We start from the raw sequence: 9581 nt of genomic DNA on the forward strand, positions 1-9581 counted from the left end.
AAAAACTAATAAGGCATTGATAATCTATTCCCTGAAATCCTGGAAGAAAACTTTCCAAATCTAAAAAGGCATTCAAATATCCAGACCCAGGAAACACAAAAGACCCCTAATAGAATCAACCAAAGATCTTCTCCAAGGCACAACATAGCCAGATTGTCCAAATCCACAGACAAAGACAAGATACTAAAATTGGCAAGAAAGAAACATCAGGTTACTTAAAAGGGTTGTTCCATCAGGCTGACATCAGACCTCTCATCAGGGGCAATGCAAGCAAGGAAACAATGGGAAAATATATTCAAAGTGTTAAGTGAAAAACAGTTTCAACCAAGAATACTATACTGGGCAAAATTATCCTTCATATGGAAAGAAAGGATAAAATCAATCTCAGATAAACAAAGCCTGAAAGAATTTGCCATATGCAAATGGGCTCTTCAGGAGGTTCTGAAGGGAGTGCTTTTTACCAAGAAAACTAAAGACACACATACAAAAATAGGAAAACAAAAAGCAACCAAGAAAATGACCACCTGAATGCTAGGGACAAGAAATGTCAATAATGAAGTTGAATGTTAACTTTCAGGATTTAAACGGAAAGATTGGACTGCAGTAACACTGCAAATTCAACAGAAGAAAGATTAATTATGTAAGACTGAACTGAGGAAATAGAATTTTATGAGTTTTAAGTAAAACATTACTATCTTTTTCTTTACTATGCTTTATTTTCCCAATTTAAGGATTTTGCTTTCCTTTGAGTTGTTTATAGGTTCAGCAATTTGTTAAGATTTTTTTTATTATTATTATTTGTTTCTTTAAATGGAAACATAAACTTTTCTCCCTTCTTGACCCTGCTGGGATTGGAAAATATTTGGGAATATTCTTATTTTGTGGCAGAATGGTTATTTGCATAAGTTCAATAATACCTGTTGTCCTTGAATCAGAAATTGGAAATACTTGTTATTGGACAGGGCTTTGACTAGAACGTCATATCTGAAAATTAAATCAGAAAACTATGGAACTAAGGTAGATCTCAACTAAGCCAACAGAAGCCCTTGGAAAGATGGCCTGGCACCATAATCGTTTCTGCCTGGCAGAGAGGATTACAGAAGGTATATGAAAGAACTTGTACCATAAAATAACCTGGACTTTTCCAGCCCAGCGTTGCAGTCAGTAGAGACTGCAAAAAGCAGCCACAACCAGAGGATTATTTTGAGGAAGATGTTGAAGGAAGTAAAAGAGACCAGTCTTTGCTAGCAGATGGCATATCACAGAATACTTGGTTAGGCAGGGCTGAACTGAGAAGGCTTATGTGTAAACTTGTATGCTGGCCGTTTGCTTTTCAACAGTTTGATTAGTTAACATGTAAATATTTTCTCAAAAATATTTAAAACTATACTGTCTCTGTTATAGCATCACAAACAAAATTATAACAAATGTTTTGAACATTATCTTTAAAATTCAGTTTTTGAAATTTTGAAAGTTGTTTATTAACTGTCAAGCATTATGGAATATGAATATGTGAAGTCAATTTTTGTGTAAAATATAAAAATAAGTAAATAAGTGATTAGGAAAAAAAAGAGTGATTAACCTTTTGATTAACCATAGACTAACAGTTTGATCACCTCAGAAGTTTTGCACGTAAGGTCTGGGCAAGTAGATCCCAAGATGGTGGTTCTGTGACTATAGGAACAAACAAACTCAGACTCAGTTTGTCCTATCTCTCACTCAATAACAATCAGTACAGGAGACTTCTGTGACCTATGGTCACCACGATGTGGGTGGGGATTTCTATCAGCAAGCAATTGACTCTGCATTGGCTATCAGCTGCATGGCCTCTAATTCAATTCGATTCTTATCCTATCTACTTGGACATAGCATTAGACTACACAGACAAGAGGGCTTAATTCCCAAGATTGTCCCCTACACATTTTGCTGCCGGTGTCCACTAATTCAATTCAATCTGGACACAATATGCCTGGAGATAGTATCAGATCCCACAGGTTGGAGTCTTAGTCCCCTAAACCGTCCCCTCCTCCCCATTTGTGCTGTCAAGAATAAGCCCAAGTTTGTTTTACTGGTGCTTCTAGGAGACAGTTCCCACGACTCCTTCCTGGGTTCAATTAATTTATAAATTTGCTTGAGTAAATCACAGAACTCAAGGAACTGGTTTATTGTAATGAGTATTACAAACAGTACAGGTGAAGAGTTGTGTAGGACAAAGCTTGTGGGAAGGGGCACGGAGCCCTCCAGGAACCTCCATGTGTTCAGCTACCAGAAAGCTGTCTGAACCCTATTCTTTTGGGGTTTTATGGAAGTTTAACACATAGGCGTGACTGAATACATCACTGGTCATTGGTCATTGATTCAATGTTTAGCTCTCCTTCTCTCCCTGGAGGCTGGGGGTTGAGGGTGAAAGTTCCACCCTCTAATCTTCCTTTAGTCTTTCCACTTAGACCTCTATATTTAAAGTTCTTTGAATCGCAACAATTTTTTGAAAGTTAAGGTGCGTCTTAGTTTATGATTGCATTGTTTTTTAAAGTTTTAAAAATTTATTTATTATCATCATAATCTTGTTTAGATTACATTGAATTGCATATAACTTTACAGTGTATTACATTGCTTTTTCAAAAGGGAATGCCACACATGTCAGTCAATACAGAGACATTAACATTCCCACTTCATCATTCAATATCTTTTCATTGATTTTCCCAATCATTATTATTATTATTACTCCAATTATTTTTTAACCAGTCAATCACTATTTCTCATTTTGCTCGTAAAAAGACTTTACCCAACATGAAATACTTCTCAGACCAATCAAGTTGAGAATACTATACATGTCATAAACAGGTCATAAACCACATCTGTGTCCCACTTATGTCATGCCTCTCTATTTGTTCTCTTGCTATCTTTTTCTCTACTCTTATCTTCAGCCCCCTCATTCCACACTGTCTTATCCTCCTTAAGTGTTTTCACTGCTTTTATGTCATCCAATATTTTGCTCTCTACCATAGAGTGCAGATAGTTGGTATATATTAAGTGGATACATACAATATTTTTCTTTCATAGCCTGGCTTGCTTCACTCAGGAATCCATATCCAATCACTTTCTAGGGAATGCCAGAGTCTTGTTATTTTTTATGGCTGAGTAGTATTCCATAGAGTATATATGCCACACTTTTTCAATCCATTCGTCAGTTTGTGGACATTTAGGTTGGATCCACGTCTTGGCAATCGTGAATAATGCTGCAATAAACATTGATGTGCAAACACTTTTCCAACTCAGTGTTCTCCTGTCCTTTGGGTAGATGCCCAGAAGTGAGATTTCTGGATCAAATGGTAATTATTTCTATTTGTAGATCTTTGAGGACCCTCCATATTGTTCTCTACAGTGGCTGTACCAGTTTACATTCCCACCAACAGTGTAAGAGAGTACCCTTTTCACCACATCCCTGCCAACACTAATCACTTTTTATATTGTTAATCTTTGCCATTCTGACAGGGGTTATGTGGTATCTCATTGTGGTTTTTGTCTGTATCTGCCTTATGATGAGGGATGTTGAGCATTTCCTCATATGCTTTTTGGCTGTTCCTATTTTTTTTTTTTTTGCATAAGGCACTTGAGTTCCCTGTGTATTCTGGTTATCAGTCGCTTGTCTGAGACATGTTTAACAAAAATATTTTCCCATTCTGAGGGTTGTCGATTCACATTTGTTATTGTGTCCTTTGCTGTGCAAGAACTTCTTAGTTTGATATAGTCCCACTTGTGTATTTTATGGATTATTGCCTGTGCTTTGGGAGTCTTATTTAAGAAGTCTTTGCCTACTCCAATGTCTCCCAGAGTTTCCCCAGCATTTTCCACCAATAGGTTTATTGTTTGAGGACTTAGGTTCAGATCTTTGATGCATTTTGAGTTGACTTCTGTTAATGGTCAAAGATGTGGGTTCAGTTTTATCTTTCTGCAGGTGGATACCCAGTTTTTCCAGCACAATTTACCAAAGAGGTTTTCCTTTTTCCAGTGGATTGACTGATTTTGTTTGTCAAAAATCAGTTGGCTGTAAGCTTTTGGGGTTATTTCTGGGGTCTATACTCTATTCCATTGGTCCACATGTCTGTTTTTGTGCCAATACTATGCTGTTTTGATTATCACAGCTTTATAGTATATCTTGGGATCAGGGAGTGATATGCCTCTTTCTCCATTCTTCTTGTGCAGGATTGCTTTTGCAATATGAGGTCTTTCTTTTATGATTCCAAACAAATTCTATGAATGTCTTTTCTATATCCGTGAAGAATATTTCTGGTATTTTGATTGGAATTGCATTAAACATGTAGATTAATTTGGGTAGAATTGCCATTTTGATTATGTTAATTCTTCCAATTCAGGAACATGGAATATCCTTCACTTTTTTATGTCACTTTCAATATCTTTTTAAAGATTTTCATAGTTTTCTTTATGAAGGTCTTTGACTTTCTTAGTTAGGTTTATCCCTAGGTATCCTATACATCTCGTGGCTACGGTGAAAGGGATTTCTTTCTTCAGCTCTACTTGGTTCAACTTGTTCATATATAGAAATGTTATAGATTTTTGGATGTTTTATTGTGTTGAGAAATGACCCTTCTATACCAATCTTACTGAGGGTCTTAATCATAAAAAGATGTTGTATTTTATCAAATGCTTTCTCCGTATCAATTGAAATGATCATATGATTTTTATCTTTCTTTCTGTTAATATGGTGTATTACAATTTATGGTCTGTGTATGTTTAACCACCCTTGCATCTGTGGGATAAAGCCTACCTGGTTGTGATGGATAGTCTTTGTTTTATATTGTTGGATATGATTTGCGAGTATCCTCTTGAGAATTTTTGCATCTATATTCATCAATGATATTGGTCTGTAGTTTTCCTTTTTTGTCATGTCTTTATCTTTATTACTCATTCAATCTCCTGGCTTGTTATGGGTCTATTCAAGTTATCTACGTCCTCCCGATTCAATCTTGGTAGATTATATGCATCCAGGAATTTGTCCATCTCCTCCAAGTTGTCGCTCATCATATCCTCTAATGATATTTTGTATTTCTACTATGTCTGTTGTAATATTACCTGTTTCATCACGTATTTGATTTATCTGGTTTCTTTCTTTTTTCTTCTTGATCAGTCTAGCCAATGGTGTGTCGGTCTGGTTAATCTTTTCAAAGAACCAGCTTTTGCTTTCATTTATTTTCTGTATGTTTCATTCATTTTCTACTTCATTTATTTCTGCTCGAACCTTTATTATATCTTTTCACCTGGCATTTTGGGGTTTGTTTGTTGTTGTTTTTCCAATTCCCTGAGGCATGATGTTAGGTTATCTATTTGCATCTTTCCATCCTTTTCTTATGCACACTAATTGCTATGAATTTCCCTCTTATGACTGCTTTTGCTGTGTCCCATAGATTATGGACACTTGTGTACTCATTATCATTTGTTTCCATAAATGTTTTTGTTTTCATACTTAATTTCTTCAGTAGTGAAGAAGTCATTCAGAAGTAGGTTGTTCAGTTTCCATGTGTTTGTGTATTTTTGGGGGTGTTTCTTGAAATTTATCTTGAGTTTAATTCCATCATGGTCAGGGAAGATGCTGGATATAGTTTCTTTGCCTTTGAATCTGTAAAGGCTTGATTTGTGTCTTAACATATGATCAATCTTTGAAAAGGTTCCATACTGGGGTGAGAAAAATGTATATGTATGGGAACCAGCAGTTAGCGTAATGGCTATATTGCTGAACTCCCATGTAATCGACCGTGGTTTGAGTTCCCAACCCGGCAACTTAAACTCACGCCGGGCGCTTGTGCGTGTGTGCCCAAGATTCCAAGAGGAGAATGGAAGAGAAGTGATTGCAGTGTGGTCATCCCCTCCCGGAGGGTGGGGATGATTTCTCGCTTTCTGTCTCTCTATCTTTCTGGTGAGTGCATGCACCCTGTAGCAAAAACCTCTCCAAAAAAAAAAAAAAATTGTATATGTTGTGGATGTTGGGTGTAAAGTTCTATAGATAGCTGTCAAACTGATTCGATTTACAATATCATTTAGGTATGGGGTATTAAAATCTCTATTATAGTTTTTCTTCCTATCTTTTCTTTTAGCTCCAGTGGTCTTTCCTTCACATATTTAGGTGCACCTGAGTTGGGTGCATAGATATTTATAAGCATTATGTCTTCTTTCTGGATTACCCTATTTACTATTTTATAATGCCCTTCTTTGGCTCTTCTTACAGTCTTTGTCTTGAAATCTATTTTGTCTGAAATCAATATAGCTACTCCAGCCCTTTTTGATTTCCATTTGCATGGAATATCTTTTTCCAGCCCTTTACTTTTAGTCTATGTATGTCTTTATCCATAAGGTAAGTTTCCTGTAGGCAATGTATAGAAGGTTTCTGGGTTTTTTTTATCCATTCAGCCAGTCTATGTCTTTCAATTGGAGAATTTAATCCATTGACACTCAGTGTAATTATCAATATTTCTATACCTGTTCCTATCATTAAGTGAGCCATTTTCTTGGTTGCTTTTTGTTCTCATATAACTGTCTGTCTGACTTTTTAGTTTTCCTGGTATAGTACTCCCTTCAGAACCTCTTGAAGAGCTGGTCTAGAATTGGTAAATTCCTTCAAATTTTGTTTGTCTGAGAATTTTTTTTATCTTTTTTTCCCATATGAAAGATAATCTTGCCGAGTATAGTATTCTTGGTTGAAATTGTTTTTCATTCAACACTTTGACTATATTTACCCATTCTTTCCTTGTCTTGCTATTGCATTGTTCACTGAAATAGTCAGACGGGGTGACTTATAAAGAAATAGAGATTACTTTGAATTGTGATCCTGGTGGCTGGAAAGTCCAAAGGAATCGGGCTGAAGAAGGCCAGCCTACAACATGCCAACAGAAACAAAGAGATCAGTAGGATCAGTAGGCACCTTCAGCGACGGGAAGGGGCTGGGGTGCTGCTCAAGTTGTGAACAGTGCTCTCTTTTATAGTAACCCATTGGTTTTTGTTTTTTGTTTGTTTGTTTTTAGATTTTTATCATAGGGTGTGTGTACTCACTGGAGGGAAACAGAGAGAGAGTGAAAGTGAAAAATCACCACCTTGCCCCTTGCTGGCTCTATAATAACCTGCTTTGGGGAGAACTAACTCCATCTCACAAGAGCTAGCCGTCACTCATTCATCTCACTAGACAGCATTAATCCACTCATGAGATGGTGCCTTTCTGATCCAATCACTGCCCCCTAAGACCAAATTCTAAAATATAAATCTTTGGGAGGACAAAAACATTATCCAAACCAGAAAAACATGGATTTATGTTATTTTGATTTCATGATGAGATTCTAAATATTTGTATATTCCGCTACTATAGATCCACAAAAACCTTCCTTTGTGTGTGTGTGTGTGTGTGTGTGTGTTTGTATGTGTGTGTGGATAATCTTTCTCTGACAGAAATGGGGTATGGTGCTTGGTAACTTGCTCCTTTGACTTACCGATATGTCATGGTGTACAATGTGTGACACACAGAAACTCACTTGGATCACCCAGAGCAGAGACTATGCTTTATTACACTGTTTAAAGTGTCATTACCAATGGGAAACAGACATTTAAATTCTCTTCACCTTTGATATGTCATTGATATAAATCTCTGTAGTCAAGTGTTTGTAGTTCTTACTCCAGCCTATTAATTCCCAAATTCTTATCAAATTTCATTTTTTTCAAGATTCCTATTTGGAGGAAATTATCCAAATATTATCACTGCTCTAGGTGCCAGGGACAGTGCAATGGGAAAGATGTCTGCTCTCCCTGAACCACGAGTCTTGTCAGGGAGACAGGAAATACAGTGAAAGTAGCATGAGAGACTTCAGCAGAGAGTGAAGGATAAAGACATCTAGCTTTACCTAGAGTGTGAGGGGAGGCAGATCCATGGAAGAAACATTTCATCCGGGACCTGAAATATCACTCTGTGGGGAGAGGAGCTAGAGGTCGGGATGAGAGAAAGAGAATGGTGCTCAAAAATGACAAAAGTGGAGTGGTCAAAGATCTGAAAGGAAGAGAGAATGTGGCAATTAGTTCCTGAAATGCATTCAGTTCTATGTAGTCAAAAGCAGAATGATGAGGTATCTTTTTGTTTTGTTTTAGAGAGAGATTTTTGCTATAAGGTGTACTCTCCAGAGAGTCAAGAGAAAGAGACAGAACGAGAGAAACCACACCTCAGGGGGGGATGACCATGCTGCAATCCCTTCTCTGTTCTCTTCTTGGGATGTTGGGCACTCACACACAAGCACCTAACGTGAGTTTTAAGAGGCCGGGTTTGGAATTCGAACCACAGTTTACTACGTGGGAGTCCAACGACAAAACCATTAGGTCATTTGCTTGTCCTAATGAGGTATCTTATAGAACATCCTGGAAACAGATTTCAAATGGATATAAGAGGACATTCAATAAAGCCAGAGTTGACTGGTGACGTGAACTTTCTCACTGTTTTCTTCAGGGCTGTTTAAACAGGATAGGGTTGCTGTAAAGGGAGTTGAGCTTTGCCAGGATGTTAGAGAAATGACCCAGATAGTTTCTGATGCTCCAAGACACACTATTTCTGAAATCCAAAGCTCATCACCAGAGCCTCTTTCCTCAGTTTTATGACTGTGTTTTTTTCCTTTGGGCAAATACCAAGGAATATTATTTAATCCCTGCAAAACTCCACAAGTTCAGCTTGTGCTCAGCACAGATCTCATTCAACTGTCATTCAACTGAAGATCTAAGGAAAATTTAACTGGCTCTTGGGCATTCACTTAGCAAAAAATAGAATTTTGAAAAGTGTCAAAAGTATCTATGAAAAAATGAATAAAGTCCATTACCAGCAGAAGGTTTTAGAACTGAAGGGACTTTGGAGTGCAACAACGTGTTCATGAAAACGAGGACAAAGAGATGCAGGAAACTACGCCAGTGAAGGCCTAAGGCAGGGGTAGGGGAACAGGGCTCCTGGCTCCATGCTGCCCATGCCATCTGGGCACTTCTGGGGTGCAACTCCCAGGCAACAGTGCATGTACATTTCAGAGAAATCAAGTTCAAAGAATCAAGTATCTGAAGAGCTTCTATGTACCAGGGTCTTCCCCCATCCTCTGCCCTTCTCTGGAATGATTGTCCTCTCATTGTTCAATTGGCTCCTCTTTCTTTTCCTGTAGGCATCAGCTTTAATGTTATAACCACAGAAACACCTCTTAATGTTCAGTCTAAAGTAGATCCTCTATTATCCCCTCTCCTAATGCCTGGTCTTTTCTTCATACTTAGCAATGTTCGTTGAGTGTTTATTTTCTCTCTGCCCCCAGCCCTGTAAATTCTATGAACTCAAATACCCAGACAGCTTTCTTAGCTCCTTGGCTTCAGTGATAGCACAAAGCCTGGCAAGGGCGGGACACTAGGTATTCTCCATTTCTCCATGCACCCCAGTGTCCTCAGTGTTGCTATGGATTTGAGAAACTGCTCTTTGTTGACTGTCCATAGATTCCTGACTTCCAGACTCTAATTCAATTCTGCCAATGGGAGGGGCAAACAGGAAAATGAAGGGCAGGGAAAGA

The sequence above is a fragment of the Tupaia chinensis genome, unplaced genomic scaffold, assembly GCF_000334495.1.
Source record: "Tupaia chinensis unplaced genomic scaffold, TupChi_1.0 Scaffold000138_1, whole genome shotgun sequence".
Taxonomy (NCBI): Eukaryota; Metazoa; Chordata; class Mammalia; order Scandentia; family Tupaiidae; genus Tupaia; species Tupaia belangeri.